The sequence below is a fragment of the Narcine bancroftii genome, chromosome 3 (assembly GCF_036971445.1).
Source record: "Narcine bancroftii isolate sNarBan1 chromosome 3, sNarBan1.hap1, whole genome shotgun sequence".
NCBI lineage: Eukaryota > Metazoa > Chordata > Chondrichthyes > Torpediniformes > Narcinidae > Narcine > Narcine bancroftii.
Genome location: NC_091471.1, coordinates 186,606,169 through 186,625,173, shown reverse-complemented (window position 1 = coordinate 186,625,173; position 19,005 = coordinate 186,606,169). Strand labels below are relative to the sequence as shown.

The 19,005-nt window shown below is 40.2% G+C and overlaps 1 protein-coding gene across 18 annotated transcripts in view; it reads left to right on the top strand.

Annotated features, from left to right (window-relative positions):
• The window catches only part of LOC138757936 (polycomb group RING finger protein 3), a 167,780-nt gene that overhangs the window by 27,887 nt on the left and 120,888 nt on the right, over positions 1 to 19,005 (top strand). Inside the window, exon 3 of one of the 18 annotated variants that reach the window (XM_069926108.1) lies at positions 7,376 to 7,512. The exons of 14 other annotated variants lie outside the window; for them this stretch is intronic. The gene's annotated coding sequence lies outside the window, so the exon portion shown is untranslated. Of the gene's footprint in view, positions 1 to 7,375; positions 7,513 to 8,621; positions 8,643 to 12,409; positions 12,427 to 15,234; positions 15,294 to 19,005 lie in introns of those variants that run through there. 3 more of the 18 variants (XM_069926117.1, XM_069926111.1, XM_069926110.1) reach the window with 3 other exon arrangements.

Below are 19,005 nucleotides of genomic sequence, written 5' to 3'. Positions count from 1 at the left end.
GAACAGCACTCACAAACTTTCCTGCAAAGATTGGTCCTCCTCCAGTTCAGATGCAAACTATCCTGCTGGTACAGATCCCACCTTCCCAGGAAGAGAGCCCAATGATCCAGAAATCTGAAGCCTACCCCACTTTAGCCACATATAAAGCTGCATTATCCTCCCATTTCTAAACTCATTGACATGTCTTTCGGGTGGCAATCCTGAAATCACAACTCTGGAGGTCCTGTCCAACTTTGCACCCAACTCCACAAATACTCTTTCCAGGACCTCGTCACCATTCCTACCCATGTCATTGGTCCACGACATCAAGCTGCTTACACTCCCTTTTGAGAGTGATTTGAAATTGAGATATTCTGGACCTTGGCACCTGGGCCACAAAATACCATCCAAGATTCTCAAACTCTTCCACAGAGCCTTTTATCTCTTTCCCATATTACTGAATCCTCTATTGGTGCAGTCATCTCTTCTTCTTCATTCCCTTCTGACCCACCAGACCAGACTCTGTGCCAGAGACCTGACCACTGTAGCTTGTCCTTCGAAGATCGTCCGCCTCAACAGTATCCAAAATAGTACACATATTAAAGGGAATGGCCTGAGGAGTACCCTGTACTGACTGCTTGTTCCCTTTCCCTTTCCTGACTGTCACCCAGCTACCTTCCTCCTAGGTGTGATTTCATCCCTGTAACTCCTATTCCCTAACACAGTTTGTAAGGAGCTATAGTTGGATGCATTTATCGCAGATTAAATTGTCAACGATACTGCTGGCTTCCCTGACATTCCACATTCTCCAAGAAGGGCATGTCCCTGTCCTGACTGCCATTCCCACTGTTATGAATAGAGAAAAGAAATAAGAAAATCCTGCCCTTAACTGGCTTTTTGGTGAATCCTTTTGTTCTTCGGTATGATTGTTCTTACCGCATCTCCTGCACCACTGTCTCTGCTCGCCGTAACCTCTCGAGCCGAAGTCTCAAAGTACTACAGTGGCCACTCCAACAGTGGTGGTCTCTCCTCTTCAGCTCCTTTTCCCTTTATTGGCTACGGCTAATTAGCCAATGCAGAAATTTTAACAAACCCCTACTTTTCCTGGTGCTTTTTAATGCTGTTCTTGCCATTTCAAAGTCCCACTCTTGCAGTTCCCAATGAGAAAATTTAAAAAAAATCAAATTCCAAAAGGAATGTGACACAAGTTTGGCATCAAAACATTGCAGAAAATATGGCGCGCAGAGTTTGAGGTAACATTGGTATTTGTGGAAATTGAGTCAGCATAAATGTTTATTTTTTTTTCTGGTGATAAAGATGAAATGAGTAGTGTTTCACAGAGATTAGCTGTGGGGACTTGACATCTTATACTTTGTATTGTTAACTTGGGTGAAGGCATTGCTGAATTTGCTGATGTTATGAGATGAATAATTGCAAAATGTTTCTTGTGTTCAGTTCTGGTTGCCTCATTGCAGGAAGGATGTTATGGAGAGGGTGCAGAGGAGGTTTATGAGGTTAATGCCCAAGTTGGAGAAATTATCTTCGGAGGCAAAGTTAATAGAGCTAAGGGTTTTTTTTTTCTTGGGAGCGACAAAGTATGAAAAGTGACTTCATTAGAGGTCTACAAGATTATGAGAGGCATAGATAAGGTGGACAGCCAGCACCTTTTATTCAGGGATGAGAATTGCAAACACCAGAGTATATCTCTACAAGTTGCGGGGTGGAAAGTTTAGGGGAGACATCAGGGGTAAGTTTTTTGTGCAGAGTAGTAGGCGCTTCGAATGCATTGCCAGGGGTGGTGGTGGCTGGTATAATCTTCTTTGGCTTGGCTTCGCGGACGAAGATTTATGGAGGGGGTAAATGTCCACGTCAGCTGCAGGCTCGTCTGTGGCTGACAAGTCCAATGCGGGACAGGCAGACACGGTTGCAGCGGTTGCAGGGGAAAATTGGTTGGTTGGGGTTGGGTGTTGGGTTTTTCCTCCTTTGTCTTTTGTCAGTGAGGTGGGCTCTGCGGTCTTCTTCAAAGGAGGTTGCTGCCCGCCGAACTGTGAGGCGCCAAGATGTACGGTTTGAGGCGATATCAGCCCACTGGCGGTGGTCAATATGGCAGGCACCAAGAGATTTCTTTAGGCAGTCCTTGTACCTCTCTTTGGTGCACCTCTGTCACGGTGGCCAGTGGCGAGCTCACCATATAACACGATCTTGGGAAGGCGATGGTCCTCCATTCTGGAGACGTGACCTACCCAGCGCAGTTGGATCTTCAGCAGCGTGGATTCGATGCTGTCGGCCTCTGCCATCTCGAGTACTTCAATGTTGGAGATGAAGTCGCTCCAATGAATGTTGAGGATGGAGCGGAGACAACGCTGGTGGAAGCGTTCTAGGAGCCGTAGGTGATGCCGGTAGAGGACCCATGATTCGGAGCCGAACAGGAGTGTGGGAATGACAACGGCTCTGTATACGCTAATCTTTGTGAGGTTTTTCAGTTGGTTGTTTTTCCAGACTCTTTTGTGTAGTCTTCCAAAGGCGCTATTTGCCTTGGCGAGTCTGTTGTCTATCTCGTTGTCGATCCTTGCATCCGATGAAATGGTGCAACCGAGATAGGTAAACTGGTTGACTGTTTTGAGTTTTGTGTGCCCGATGGAGATGTTGGGGGGCTGGTAGTCAAGGTGGGGAGCTGGCTGATGGAGGACCTCCGTTTTCTTCAGGCTGACTTCCAGGCCAAACATTTTGGCAGTCTCCGCAAAACAGGACGTCAAGCGCTGAAGAGCTGGCTCTGAATGGGCAACTAACGCGGCATCGTCTGCAAAGAGTAGTTCACGGACAAGTTTCTCTTGTGTCTTGGTGTGAGCTTGCAGGCTCCTCAGATTGAAGAGACTGCCATCCGTGCGGTACCGGATGTAAACAGCGTCTTCATTGTTGAGGTCTTTCATGGCTGAAGAAGATTGAAAAGAGGGTTGGTGCGAGAACACAGCCTTGCTTCACGCCAATGTTAATGGAGAAGGGTTCAGAGGGCTCATTGCTGTATCTGACCCGACCTTGTTGGTTTTCGTGCAGTTGGATAACCATGTTGAGGAACTTTGGTGGGCATCCGATGCACTCTAGTTTTGCCAAAGCCCTTTCCTGCTCACGGTGTCGAAGGCTTTGGTGAGGTCAACAAAGGTGATGTAGAGTCCTTTGTTTTGTTCTCTGCACTTTTCTTGGAGCTGTCTGAGGGCAAAGACCATGTCAGTAGTTCCTCTGTTTGCACGAAAGCCGCACTGTGATTCTGGGAGAATATTCTCCGCGACACTAGGTATTAATCTATTTAGGAGAATCCTAGCGGAGATTTTGCCTGCAATGGAGAGCAGCGTGATTCCACTGTAGTTTGAGCAGTCAGATTTCTCGCCTTTGTTTTTGTACAGGGTGATGATGATGGCATCACGAAGGTCCTGAGACAGTTTTCCTTGGTCCCAACAAAGCTTGAAAATCTCATGCAGTTTGACATGCAGAGTTTTGCCGCCAGCCTTCCAGACCTCTGGGGGGGATTCCATCCATACCTGCTGCTTTGCCACTTTTCAGTTGTTCAATTGCCTTATATGTCTCATGCCGGGTGATGACCTCATCTAGCTCTAGCCTTAGGGGCTGTTGAGGGAGCTGGAGCAGGGCGGAATCTTGGACTGAGCGGTTTCCTCTCACTTCGTCTGACTGCAGGTTTCCAACATTGAACCTCTTTCTGGGGGCTTTACTGTTTCTGGGCTTTGGCTTGAAGTGAAGGTTGAGCTTGCAGCGAACCAGCCGGTGGTCAGTGTGGCATTCCGCGCTGGGCATGACCCTGGTGTGGAGCACATCTCGTTTGGCTGGTATAATAGAGACATTTAAAACACTGTAAGACAGGCATATGGATCCTAGAAAAATGGAGGGTTACGGGTACAAGGTGGGGAATATTTAGTTTGTTGAGTTTGTTTCTAAGGGTCAGCACATCACCATGGGCTGAAGGGCCTGCACTGTGCTGTAATATTTTTCTATGTTCAGACAAAGCTGTGGCATGTTTTTTTTAAATTATTTTTCACACTTTGAACCATATTAACCAAAATACACACAAACATTTCCCTCTTGAATACACAGTGTAATTACACAGTGTAATTTTCTCCCCATTTTCCCCCTTCCCTCCCTCCTTCCCACCCCTCTCCAAACCCATTAAACGTTCAACATATTACAATAAACCCATTAAACAATGTCATCACACAATGAAAATAAGCAAGAAAATTGTGTCATCTACTTTTACACACTGGGTCAGTTCATTTCGTCTTCTCATTCTATCGTTTTAGGGGGTGGAGGTCTGCGGTAGGCCCTCTCTGTTATGTTCCATGTATGGTTCCCAAATTTGTTCAAATAATGTGACTTTATTTTTTAAATTATATGTTATTTTTTCCAATGGAATACATTTATTCATTTCCATGTACCATTGCTGTACTCTCAGGCTCTCTTCTGATTTCCAAGTTGACATTATAAATTTTTTTGCTACCACTAAGGCTATCATAATAAATCTTTTTTGTGCTTCATCCAGTTTGAGGCCTAATTCTTTACTTAGAATATTACTGAGAAGAAAGATCTCTGGATTTTTTGTGATTTTATTTAATATCTGATTTAGATCTTCACAAAACTTTTTCACTTTCTCACATGCCCAAATTGCATGTACTGTTGTTCCCGTTTCCTTCTTACAGCGAAAACATCTATCTGATAATGTTGGATCCCATTTATTTAACTTTTGGGGCATAATATATAGCCTGTGTAACCAATTATATTGTATCATGCGTAACTTCGTGTTTATTATATTTCTCATAGTTCCAGAGCATAGCTTTTCCCATATTTCATTTTTTATCTTTATGTTTAGATCTTGTTCCCACTTTTGTTTCGGTTTATAGCTTATTTCATCATTTTCTTTCTCTTGCAGCTTGATCTACATGTTTGTTATAAATCTTTTAATTATCATTGTGTCTGTAATCACATATTCAAAGCTGCTTCCTTCTGGTATCCTTAGTCTGCTTCCCAGTTTGTCCTTCAAGTAGGTTTTCAGTTGGTGGTATGCAAACATTGTACCGTGAGTTATACCATATTTGTACTTCATTTGTTCAAATGATAATAAATTATTTCCCAAAAAGCAATTTTCTATTCTTATAATCCCTTTTCTCTTTCATTCTCTAAAGGAAAGGTTATCTATTGTGAAAGGGATTAGTTGATTTTGCGTCAATAATAATTTTGGTAGTTGGTAATTTGTTTTTTTCCCTTCTACGTGAATCTTCTTCCAAATGTTGAGCAGATGGTGCAGTACTGGTGAACTTCTATATTGCACCAGTTTTTCATCCCACTTATAAAGTATATTTACTGGTATCTTCTCCCCTATTTTATCTAGCTCTATCCTGGTCCAATCTGGTTTTTCCCTAGTTTGATAAAAATCTGATAGCTATCTTAATTGTGCTGCTCTATAATAAAGTTTGGTAGCTGCAAACCACCTTGTTTGTACCATTCTGTTAATTTATCTAGCGCTATCCTCAGTTTCCCCCCCTTTCCATAAGAATTTCCTTATTATTTTCTTTATCTCATTGAAGAATTTCTCTGTTAAGGGAATTGGTAACGATTGAAATAGGTATTGTATCCTTGGGAAGATGTTCATTTTAATACAATTTACCTTTCCTATCAGTGTTAGTGGTAAATCTTTCCAATGTTCTCAGTCATCTTGTAATTTCTTCATTAATGGGTGATAATTTAATTTGTATAGATGGCCTCGATTATTATCTAGTCTAATACCTAGGTATCGGATTGCTTGTGTTTGCCATTTAAATGGTGATTCTTTTTTAAACTTTGTGAAATTTGCATTATTCATTGGCATTGCTTCACTTTTATTTGTGTTGATCTTGTACCCTGATATTTCTCCATATTTCTTCAATTTCTTATGTAATTCTTTTATTCATAGTTCTGGTTCTATGATGTCATCTGCAAATAGACTGATTTTATATTCCTTCTCTTTTATTTGTATCCCTTTTATTTTATTTTCTGTTCTTATCAGTTCTGCCAATGGTTCTATTGCAAAAGCGAACAGTGAGGGAGATAGTGGACATCCCTGCCAAGTTGACCTGCTTAATTTAAATTGATTCGATATATATTCATTTACTGTCACCTTCGCCATTGGACCCTTATATAATGCTTTAATCCAATTAATATATTTCTCTGGTAGGTTGAACCTCTGTAATACTTTGAATAAATAATTCCATTCTACCCTGTCAAAGGCTTTCTCTGCGTCTAAAGCAACAGCCACTGTTGGAGTCTTATTTCCTTGTACTGCATGCATTAAGTTAATGAACTTACAGACATTGTCCGTCGAAAGTTGTGGCATGTTGTGTATTGTGAGGGAAAAATAAAAATGAAGCACGCTATCTAAATGGTAAGAGATTCCAAACTTCTGAGATGCAGGGGGATCTAAGTATCCTCGTACTTGATTCACCAAAGGCTGCTCTACGGATATAAAGAATGTTACAAAAGCTAATAGATTGCTTCTGTCCAGTCCTGATGCAAGGCCTCAACCTCCCTCTGTGACCATAGATACCTTGAGCACTGAGTTCAGAATCAGGTTTATTGTCATGAACATGTGTCACAAAATGTGTTATTTTGCGGCAGAACAATTGCGCAGAACAAGGTACAAAATTACTATATAAATTACAATTCTATAAATACAAAGTTTAAAAAAAAATTCAGGCAAAAAAAAAGAAAAAATTAGGTCATGTCCATAAGTTCATTTTCCATTCAGAAATCTGATAGCAGAGGGGAATAAACTGTTTTTATAATGTTAGGTATTCTTCTTCTGGCTCCTGTATCTTCTTCCTGATGGTCACGGTAAAAAAAAGGGCATGGTCCTTTTTGAATATTTCTTTTAATAAATATACATATCAAAATTTTCCATTTTCAATATATTTCAATATATATGTGGGTGTGTATAAAAAATCTTTTTCTTACAAAACAAAACACATTTTCCACCCCCTTCACAGTTTTAATCCAAAAATCGTCAGGGCTTACAGTTGGATTTAAAAAAAAAAGAAAATCTTTATTGGGAAGGTCACTTATATTTTTATAATAGTAGCACTTTTTTTTCAAAATTTTATTTATAATTTTACAGACTTGTATTAGCCAGATATTACAGGGAAACAATCCTCCCCTTTTGCAGGTCATTATTTGCCAAGTCCTCTCTTTTTCCTTCCCCCTGCCCCCCCCCATCAAAAATTCTTCACTATCCCTCGCATTGCAGCCCAGGTAAAAGCATAAAAATCAATTATTAAAAATAACAATATAAATGCACGAGGGAAAAAAGCTGGGGGGGTGGGGTGTAGCCACCGGGACTTCCAAATTCTCTTCTCGTTCTCAGTATTTCAGGCCTGTGTGATCCAGTTAATTGCTGTATGCCTATTGAGAAAGACCCTGGGAAGGCGAATCACACCTGCTTTTCAGCTCTGCATCTCAGTGTTCCATCTTGCTGTGCTTAGCTGAGAGTTGGATTTCCAGGTAATCATTATGCATTTCCTGGCCACTGCCAAGGTGACCATCACAAATTGAATTTGGTGTTTGGACAATCTTGGACTCGTGTCCATAATATCCGCCAACAGGAACAGGTCTGGAACCTGAGGATACTCCACCCCTGTAATCTTTTTCAAAATGTTCCCTAATTCTACCCAGAAGGGTCTCACCTTGGGGCATAGCCACAATGAATGCACAAAAGTTCCTGCCTCTATGCCACAACTAAAGCACAACCTTATGCAATTTTTGTGGCATAAGGTATAGCTGGTGCAAAAAATTGTATTGCACCAGCCTATTTCTAGCATTAATAACTGTCTTCATGCTGTCCCGGCAGAAGTCAGACCAGCATGGCTCAGGAATTGTGGTTCCAAGATTTGACTCCCATCTTGCTTTGCTTTATGGAGACCCTGTGTCAGGTTCTCGATTTGGAACAGGAGATAGGTAGCTGAAATGAATTTGTGTGTGATTTCCCCCTTTGAATTAGAGCCTCCATGTCACTGCACAGCGGGAGGGCCAGAGACGGACCTAATTTGTTCCTCACAAAGGTAGCAGAAGAAGGTCTTGTTTGATTTGTCAAATTTGTTTTTTAATTGCTCGAATGACACAAGCTTCCCCTTTTCATAACAGTCCTCAATACACCTGATCCCTTACTGGCACCAGGTGTCCAAGATCGTGTTACCCATAGTCATAGGGATTAATTTGTTCTGGGTTAGGGGCATTTGAGGAGACAACTCGACTTTTAACCTAATAATCTGGTTTATTTTTTGCAATGTTTAGATTATATGCTTTACTATCGGGTTGTGTTTTTTTTGCATTATTCATTTGGTATCTCATTTGTAAATAATTTCTCCTGCTACCTCCTCCCTCACTATGTGTAGACCAATTTGTGTCCAGGAGGGTAAATCATCCCCTTCAAAGAACGAGGCGATAAACCTTGCCTTCGCTGCCGAATAATATTTTTTAAAGTCCAGGAGCCTCCTTCCTCCCAGGCTATAGTCCCAAGTCACTTTCTCCATGAAGACTACAGTTACTTAATTCTTCCACAGGAATTGTCTGACACATCTGCTAAGTGTTTTGAAAAAACTCTGGGACAGCGGTATGGGCAAAGATCGAAAGAGGTATTGTAGCCTTGGCATCACGTTCATTTTAAAGCAGTTAACCCTGCCTATCAATGTGATAGACAGGTGCGTCCACCTGTGTAGGTCCATTATTTCTCAGTAGGGGAAGATCATTAAATTTATATAAATTTTGTAAATTCTTATCTATTCATATTCCCAAATACTTCATCCCCTTTTGTAGGCATTTAAATTTACTCTCCCATTGGTATTTCTCATTCTCCCCTTTTGTTAGCGGCATTATTTCATTCTAATCATAATTGATTTTATATCCTGAGATTTTGCCATAGTCCTCCAGTATAGTCCACAACCTGGTCAGGACCTTGCTGGCTCTGTCAAATATATCAAAACATCAACTGCAAACAAATTTATTTTGTTTTCTTCCTGGCCCACTCTAAACCCTTTGATGCCTGGATCCAAGCGAATGGCTTCCACTGACAGTTCAATAGCCAATATGAATAGAGCAAGGTATAGCTGACAACCCTGTCTACTAGATCTGGTCAGTGGGAAGGCTGGAGTGGTCTGTCCATTAGTGACAACTTTGGCCTTGAATTTGTGGTAGAATGCTTAACCCAATTTATGAATGAATGTTCAAATCCAAATTTTTCCAGCACTTTCACCAAAAAAATCCCACTCCAGTCGATCAAAGGTTTTCTCAGCATCGAGTGACGTGGCTGTACTTGGATCTGCCCTTGACTGGGCCAGGTGTATTATATTAAGTAGCCTACTAATATTGTCTGCCAATTGTCTTTTCTGCACAAACCCCACCTGATCAGGATTTATTAATTTTGGTAGATACCAAGCCAATCTATTTGCCAAAGCTTTAGCTATTATTTTATAATCCGTATTTAAAAGTGAGATTCATCTGTAAGAGGATGGCTTTAGTGGATCCCTATCCTTTTTTTTTAGGAATTACGGTAATTATTGCCATCGAAAAACACTCCAGGAGGGTATGGGACTCAGCCGCCTGTTCCACCACATCCATAAATAGAGGCATAATAGGTCCTTGAATTCTAAATAAAACTGAGGAGGGAACCCATCCTCCTCTGGAGACCTGTTAGTCTGCAGTGAGCTCAATGTTTTTACTATTTCTTCATCTGAGAAGGGAGTATCTAATTCTTCCCACTCCTCAGATTCTAAATTTGACAATTCCAAGTTGGACATGAATTGCTCCATTTTGGCAAAATTCCCCTTCAATTCAGATTTATATAATTGCATATAGAACTGCCTAAACATTTCTTCGGTTTATAAGAGATCCTGTATGGCCCTGTTTCGATTGCATTGATTGTCCTTGCGGTTTCCTCAGCCCTCGGTTGTCAGGACAGTACCTTGTGGGCTCTTTCCCCTAGCTCATAGTACCTTGGCTTAGATCTTAATATTGTTTTTTTTTCCATTTTGTATGTTTGCAAAATGGTGTACTTGAACTTTTCATTTATTAGTGTTCTGTACTTACCCTCAGAGCCTGATATTTGGTCGTCCTTTTCCAATTGAGTTATCTCTTGTTCCAATTCATCGACTTCCCTCATGTGCTCTCTTTTAATTCTTCTAGTATATCCAATTATTTGTCCTCTCAGATAAGCTTTCAATGTATCCCACAGCAGAAATTTATTGGCAGTAGAGGCATAGTTTGTTTTGCAAAACATTTCTATTTGAGCTCTAACATAGCAGCAAAACTCTGTTTTTTTCAATAGCTGAAGGTTATGGTGCTACTTATATGCCATGGCTTGTTTATCTGGCATGGCAATAGTTAAGGTCAAAGGTGAATAATCTGATAATAATCTTGCCTTGTATTCAGTTTCTACAATTCTGCCCTGTAGCTGAACCGCCAAGTCAATTCTGATGTTGAGTTGTGTTGTTTTGAGTAGAAGGAATAATCCCTCTCCCTTGGATGCCATTGTCTCCAAGCATCCACTAGATTTAACTCTTTCATGAAGGCAAGCGTTGCTTTTGCCTCCCTGGTTCTTGTCACTTTCTTGGCTGATTTGTCCATTACCAGATCCAGGCAAAAATGGAAGTCCCCTCCAATTAAGACATTTTCCCACCCTTCCCCAATTGCAAAAAGACATTTTATATAAATTTTCATCATTAAAATTAGGGGTGTATATATTCATGAGTGTCCAGGGTTCAGAATATATTTGACAGTGTACCATTACAAATCAATCTGTTGGGTCTATGACCATGCTTTTAACCTTTACTGGGATATTTTTCCATATTAAAATAGCTACTCCCCTTGCCATGGAGCTAAAGGAGAATGCTATAATTTGTCCCACCCAAGTTCTTTTAAATTTTTGATGTTCTCCTGCAAAAAGGCCACATCCGGCTTCATTTTTTTAACTTGTGCCAAGACTGACTTCCTCTTCACTTTTTCATTTAAGCCATTAATACTGAACCTCAAAAACTTGATTGTTTCATCCATTGACCCAGCTCTTTTCCCTTTGATTCCATCCTTTTATCTCTCTCTCAAAATATTTTACTTTTGCACTTTTGGTCCTGCTGGCCATGTATAAAATAAATCCTGGGAAATTAAGACAGAGTTTAAAAAAAAACCCAAATAAGTAATATATAGTCCTTGCGCCTGCCCCCCCAAAAAAACGCAACCCTCCCTTTCCCCATGTCACCAACTCTAAACTTCTTGATGTCACTGCCCTTCTTATCCTGGGGCGTGCCCATTAGACCCATCTTCAATGCTCACCACCTTCTTAGTCGTTCTGGAGCTCACAATGAAGGTGTTTTTCACCTTTTTTTATGACATTTACTTTTGTTAAACCAAGTATGATATTTGCTTCATTTGTATTTACATTATATACAGCCAACTGCAAACACAGCCTTTAGCCTAGAATTTCTTCTCTCACAGTCTTCCCTTGGGGATTTTTTTTTGGGCGGGAAACAAAGTATTAACATATTTTAATGCCTCTCCAGCCTCAATAAAATATTTCCTCCCTTCCACTTCTGGGAATATTTTCAGGTTTGCTGGGTATAGTAAAGTTGACCCAATTCCCTTGTTTCTTAGCATTTTCCTGACTGAATCAAATTCTTTGTTTTTTAAAGAGCATCGTGGTGACATCTGGATAGAAGAGGACTTTGCCCCTCTCATATTCCACAGCCCCTTTCCCTTGCTTCCCATAAGATTTTTTTCCCTATCCTGGAATGTGGCTAATCTGATGAGAGCAGATCAGGGATTCTGTCCCAGACCTGGCTTTGGAAGAGGAGATCGACTAGCCTTTTCTATTTGGAGCACCACCCCCCCCCCCCCACCCCCGCATTATCTCCCCATTATTTTCAGGATCCATTCCCTAAAGAATGCTATCGGATCCCTCCCTTCTATTTTCTCTTTCACCCCTACAATTTTTGTTATTTCTTTTGCTAAGGTTCTCAAGTGTATCTTATCTATTCCATATTTTTCTTTCTCCTTTGCCTGAGTTTCCCTGTTATTTTCCAATCTCTCCATGTTACCTTTCATCCTTTCCACCCTTTCCTCTACTGTAGTTACCCTTCCTGATAATACTCCTTAGCTTTCTTAACTTCTCCCAGCTCCATTGACAAATCTCTTAAAACATTTTTTATCCTGTTTTCTGAAGCCTCTATTATAGTTTCTATCATCACTTTAATGTTTTTCATGAAAGATTCCAGTCCTTCCTGTCCTCTCTGTTCTGTTTTTTTTCCTCCTGTCTGTCTGCGAAGTCAGGTTGCACATTTCATTTGCGCTGCTACTTCAGGACACCATCGGAGTCATCCCTGCCGTCGCTAGACCATCGCTGCTACGCCCGGGACTCACCCTTCTCCACAGGTAAGGGTAATCCTGTGGTGCTATTTGCACCTTTTCATCCTCTGTTCTTTTGGTGCTGAGCCTTGAAAGCTTGTGCCTTCCTTTGCTCCTCCGTCATTCCCCGTGCTGGTGGCATCTTTGGCCCTCTTCCCCCTCCATGTGTGGGGCTCACCTAGTAGTACAGGTATCATTTCTTCTGCTGTGGTGACCACATTTACCTCTGGGCCTGCCCACCTGCTTAGGTCTGCTTCCTCAGGATCTCGGGGGATGATTTCAGCAGCCCGTCCGGTTGCGGATTGGGTTGCGATTCCATCATCATCTTCTCCTCCCCTGAGTGTTTCAGGCAGGCACTGCCATTTTCACTCATGGCACAGGATCGTTGTGGGGTATTGAGGCAGTCATTTCTTTACCGTTCGTCTTTTCCTTCTTATCCATCACTTTGGCACTTATTTGATTCTTTCGTACTTTCCTTGAATGTTAGGATCTTTTTGGCTCTTTTAAAAACTAATTCACTTGGTTTTCCTTGGAGCTCCATTTTTATATTCCTACCACCTCTTTGAAATCACGTCACCCCCCCCCACCAGACACATCCAATAGAAGCACCTTTTTAATTATATTTTGGCCCCTATATAGTCCAAATATGGTTGCCATATTTTTATAAATATGTCATATTTGTTCTTTAAATTATATGTGATTTCCCTTCTCCCCCCCATGGGGGGGAGAAAACAGAATCTGTTTTCCATTGTGCTATATGTAGAGGGGAGTCAGATTTCCAAGTATTTATAACACATTTCTTAGCCACAGCTAAAGCTATTTTAACAAATGAAATTTAGAATTTAGTTAGTTTATTACTTATTTCAATAAAATTACCCAAAAGATAAAGCTCTAGGTCATCTGTAAAGGCCACCCTGTTATCCCTGTTAATATTTCAGTAATATCCTTCCAAAAAGGTCTCACCTTCACATACGACCACATAGCAAATACAAACATTCCTATTCCACATCTAAAACACATCCCGATATTTCCAATTTTGATTTATGTAATGTCTGTAGTGTGAGGTATAATTAGTGTAGAAAATAATATCTTGCATTTATAATTGACGTCATTGCTATCCAAACACAATCAGACTGGCATCTTTCCATTATTGCAATTCCTAAATCTGACTTCCATCCTCTCTCTCAAACTCTGTAAACCTTGTATTCCATTTTCATTTTGGAGAGCAAAGTATATTTTAGATATAAATTAATGTGTTACCCGGCCAAATTGTTCGTTCCATCTCAGTAATTTCAGGTGGGACCAAGTTTGGTCCCCATCTTCTTCTTAAGAACGATCTTAATTGGAGAAAGCAAAAAAATGTCCCATTAGCTACTCCATATTATCTCTTAATTTTTCAAAAGATTAGAGATCCTTCCATATCGCAATCATCAACATATCTTATTCCTTTGTCATACCATGAATTCAATATTTTGTTACCTTAATTCATAGGCAATAGTACATTTTTACATAATGGTGTTCTCAGTAATATATTTACTTTTTCCCCAAATACATTTATTTATTTCTTGCCATATTCTAATAATGTGTATTAATATCGGATTGTCCTTTTTTTTGTTATTGACTTAACATTTCATTTATAAATAAAGTCCTTCATTGTCTCCTCGTTTATTGATTTCAGGCCCATTCCAATCCACGAAGGGGACTGTTTTCTTCAAAGAAAGATGATAGAAATCTTGCTTGTGCTGATAGATAATCCTTAAAATCTGGAAGTCCTCCCAATTTATTGACCCATGTTGACTTTTCCAGTACAATTCTTAGTACTTTGTTATTCAATAGGAATGATCTCATAGAGTTATGTAATAATTTAAAGATTTTTAGTTTGTACAATAGGCAACGAATGAAAGAGATACTGTAGTCTTGACATTACCTTAATTTTTATACAATTTACCCTTCTGATTAATGTAATTGGCAGATCTTACATTTCTGTAAATCTTTTTCTATTTTTTCTGATGGAGAGGTAAAATTAAGTTTATGCAAATTCTGTTTTTTTAATATCTGACATTATTCCAAAGTATTTAATTCCATCTTTCTTCCATTTAAATCTACTACATTTTTGTATCTTTTATAATCAAAATTTTGCAATGGCATTATCTCACTTTTGTCCATATTTATGTTATATTCCAATATTCTTCCATATTTTTCTAATATTTGTTTGTAATCTTATCAATGATACAGCTGGGTCAGACATATATAATGGCACATCATCATCAAATAAACGAATTTTATGTTCTTCCTGTCAACTTTGAAACCCTTAATATCCAGATCTCTTATAATCTCTGCCAGAGGTTCAATAGCTAGTGTGAATAATGCTGGAGATGAGGGACACCCCTGTCTACTTGATCTACTCAAGGAAAAATATAAATGACATTTGGTTATTAGTTATAATTTTAGCTTATGTCTTATGATGGAGTTTTTATCCAATTTATAAATTTTATACCTACACCAAATTTTTGCAACATTTTATATAAGAAAGACGATTCTCATCGGTCAAATGCCTTCTCTGCATCGAAATAAATAGTTATGTTTGGATTCAACCTTGATTTTGCCTTGTGTATTATATTGAATAATCTACCTAGACAATTTGAAGAACATCTTCCTTTAACACATACCACCTGATCTAGATGTATTAGTTTTGGTAAATACTTGCCCAGTCTGTTGGCTGGTGCCTTTGCTAGAATTTTTATAATCTACATTCAGAAGTGATATTGGTCTGTATGATGAAGTTTTTAATGGGTCTCTACCTTTCTTCAGTAGCACTGTAATTAAAGCATTTGAGAAAGTTTCGGGAAGAGTTTGGGGCTCCACTGCCTTGTCTAACACGTCCATCAACAGAGGTATCAACCTATCTTTAAATTGTCCATAGAACTAAGGACATCTTTTCCCCCAGGACTTATTAGCTTGTAAAGTACCCAGAGCTTTCTCTATTTCTTCTCTTGTGAAATTGCATCTAAGTCATTTTTTTCTCTCTCCTAGTTTAGGAAGTTCAACGTTTGTTAAAGATTTTTCCATCTTGTTTTCATCTCCTACTAATTCTGATTTACATGGTTTCATATAGTATTGTCCATACTTATTGTTTATTTCTTTTTGATTATATGTTATAGTTTTAGCTTCTGTTTCTATAACATTTATCATTCTGGATGACTAGTGGTGATGGTCCTTCATGATAGAGCTACTTTCTTGGGACATCACCCCTTAAAGATGAGCTTTAAGGAGTGATGGCTAATGCCCATAATGGCACTGGCCAAGTTCACAACTCTCTGTGGCCTGTTCCTATCCTGTGCATAGGCACCTCCATACCAGACAGCAATGCAATCAGAATAATCTCAATGTGCACCTATCAAACTTTGCAAGACTTGAGTGACAAACCACATCTCATCAAAGCTCCTAATGAAGTATAATTGCTTGTGTGCCTTCTTCATGATTGCATCAACGTGATGGTCCCAGGATGGGTCTTCAAAGATGTTGATACCTTCAGTCTCTTGTATCACCTGAATATTGCTATTTATCTCCAGTTATATGGGGCACTGTTGAGACCACATTTGGAGGTACAGTATTGTCATCCCAGAAAAAGGAAAAATATTAATGTAGTTCAAAGATTCAGTCAACTGAAATCAGGAATAGTCAGGTTGTTTCATGAGGCGAGGATGTGCAGACTGGGCCTTATCTGTTGGAATTCAGAGCAAGAGGGGACTTCATTGAAACATTTAAAATCTGGAGGAAACTTGGCAGGGTGTACATGAAAAGGATCATTATTGTGGGAAAAAAAGTAGAATCAGGAATAGGTTTTTAAAATTGACATTGGCTATCACTTTTCACTCAGAAATCAGTCTTTGAAGCTCTTTCTCAAACATCAATGGAAGGGGAGTTCTTGATGATTTTTAAAGCAGAGTTGTACAGGTTTCTGATAAGGGATAGTCTGCACAGACAGGTGAATGTGGTACTGGTACAATAAAATCAGCCATGATCCTGTTCTTACCTTGTATCATCTAGCATATTAGAACAGCACCTTTTGATTTGTCTGCTCTATAGGAATGATATGGTCCAAATTCATCCATATGTCAGGAACAATGCTGTCAGGCTCTCCCCACCCCAAGTTTGTTGAAGTGGAAAAAAGATGTTGGTTGTCCACCCTATCTTTGTCTCTCAATCTTGTACACCTTTATTCAGTCATCGCTTATCCTCTGTTGCTACAAAGAGAAAAGTCCAAGCTCACTCAACCTTTCCTCATAAGACATGTTCAGGCCATATTTTGGTAAATATGAATCTCATCTGAACACTCTCTGAAGCTTTCACATCCTACCTATAATGAGGTGACCAGAATTGAATGCAAAACTTTGTGTGATCTAACCCCCAAGATCTCTCTGTATTTCTGCATTAAGAATCCTGCCATTGATCTCATACTCTGTCCTTGTTTGATCTTCTGAAGTGCACGACTTCACACTTAGCTGGATTGAATTCCATCTGTTCCTGTTCTGCTCACCTCTGCATCCTGTCTCTGTCCCATCGTAACCTATGACAACTTTGTGCACTTTCCAAAATACCTCCCTCTCTCATGTCATCAGCAAATTTACTGACCTGCCTGTCCAATCTTTGTCATTTTTAAAACTTACAAAGAGCAAGTGTCCAGAAACCCCTGCTGAATTTCACTAGTCACAACCTCTGGTCCAAATACACTTCCGCAATTACCCTCTGCCTTCAGTAGGCCATCCAATTCCAAATCATTGCAATCAAGATTCTTGATTCCCATGCATTATGACTTCCTGATGATTCTACCATGGCAAGCCTTGTCAAATGATTTACTGAAATCCATATGCAGCACATCCACTGTCTAATCTTCATGAATTTATTTTGTCTCTATTTCAAAGTTCAATTAAGCTTGTGAGACAGGACTTTCCCCTCACAGAGCTATGCTGACTACATTCACTAAGGCTATTCTTCTCCATATGCTTGTAAATCCTGTCTTGAAGAAGCTTTGGTTGACAAAAGACTCATTGGTTTATAATTTCCCGGGATTCTCCCCATCTTCTTTAGGGGAGACACCAGAAGTAGGTGTTTTTTTAACAGAGTGGAGGTGTCTGGAACACATTGCTGGGGGTGGTGATGGAAGCTGATACCATGGGAACATTTAAAAGATTCTTGAATAGATATATGAATGTAAGATGTGATGTGAGAGTGGGAAGAGTTGTGTCGATGTGTTGTTTTACATTGGTTGGCACAACAATAAAGGCCGAAGGACCTGTACTGTGCTGGATTGTTTGATGGTGAATCACTGGTAGAGGTGTGTATTTTTAGGATGGTGGAAAGGGTGCCCATCGAGCAGTTCAACATCTTAAAAAAGAACCAAAGAAATGGACAAGCCTTTGTCCAGATGAATTTTCAACCCTGTTTGGAATCAATTAACCTTGTGTGGTTACAGTTTTTTCAGTTGATTAATTTTAATGCCCAAGAAATATAATGCTCAACTCTCAGCCACAAAATAATCCGCATTGACCTTCTCTTCCTAAAGTGAATGGCACTGCTGGTAATTCAAAGATTACAAGAACAATTTAAGAACATGAGAAACACAAGCCAGGCGTCACTTAGGTCTGCTCTGACATTCAATAAGGTCACGAATGATTGAATTTTGGCCTAAATCCCATTCTTTTCGTATCCCTTCTGACTCCCATTTAGATTGTGTCCATCTTGATTTGGAAAATATTCAATGAATGCACTTCCACAACTCTTGTGGTAGAAAATGTTAAAGATTTACAGCACCCTAAGAAATGATATTTGTCCTTATCCTTGTCTTAAATGATTGCTACCTTTGCTATGCCTCCTTTTTGTATCTAAACTGGAGGGGAACCAATATCCTTGTGGGAACGTTTGCTTTTGTGGTTCTGGGGGTTTGTACGAGAAATGTCTTCTTCTTTGGCTTGGCTTCGCGGACGAAGATTTATGGAGGGGGTAAAAGTCCACGTCAGCTGCAGGCTCGTTTGTGGCTGACAAGTCCGATGCGGGACAGGCAGACACGGTTGCAGCGGCTGCAGGGGAAAATTGGTTGGTTGGGGTTGGGTGTTGGGTTTTTCCTCCTTTGCCTTTTGTCAGTGAGGTGGGCTCTGCGGTCTTCTTCAAAGGAGGTTGCTGCCCGCCAAACTGTGAGGCGCTAAGATGCACGGTTTGAGGCGATATCAGCCCACTGGCGGTGGTCAATGTGGCAGGCACCAAGAGATTTCTTTAGGCAGTCCTTGTACCTTTTCTTTGGTGCACCTCTGTCACGGTGGCCAGTGGAGAGCTCGCCATATAACACGATCTTGGGAAGGCGATGGTCCTCCATTCTGGAGACGTGACCCATCCAGCGCAGCTGGATCTTCAGCAGCGTGGACTCGATGCTGTCGACCTCTGCCATCTCGAGTACTTCGACGTTAGGGATGAAAGCGCTCCGATGGATGTTGAGGATGGAGCGGAGACAACGCTGGTGGAAGCGTTCTAGGAGCCGTAGGTGATGCCGGTAGAGGACCCATGATTTGGAGCCGAATAGGAGTGTGGGTATGACAACGGCTCTGTATA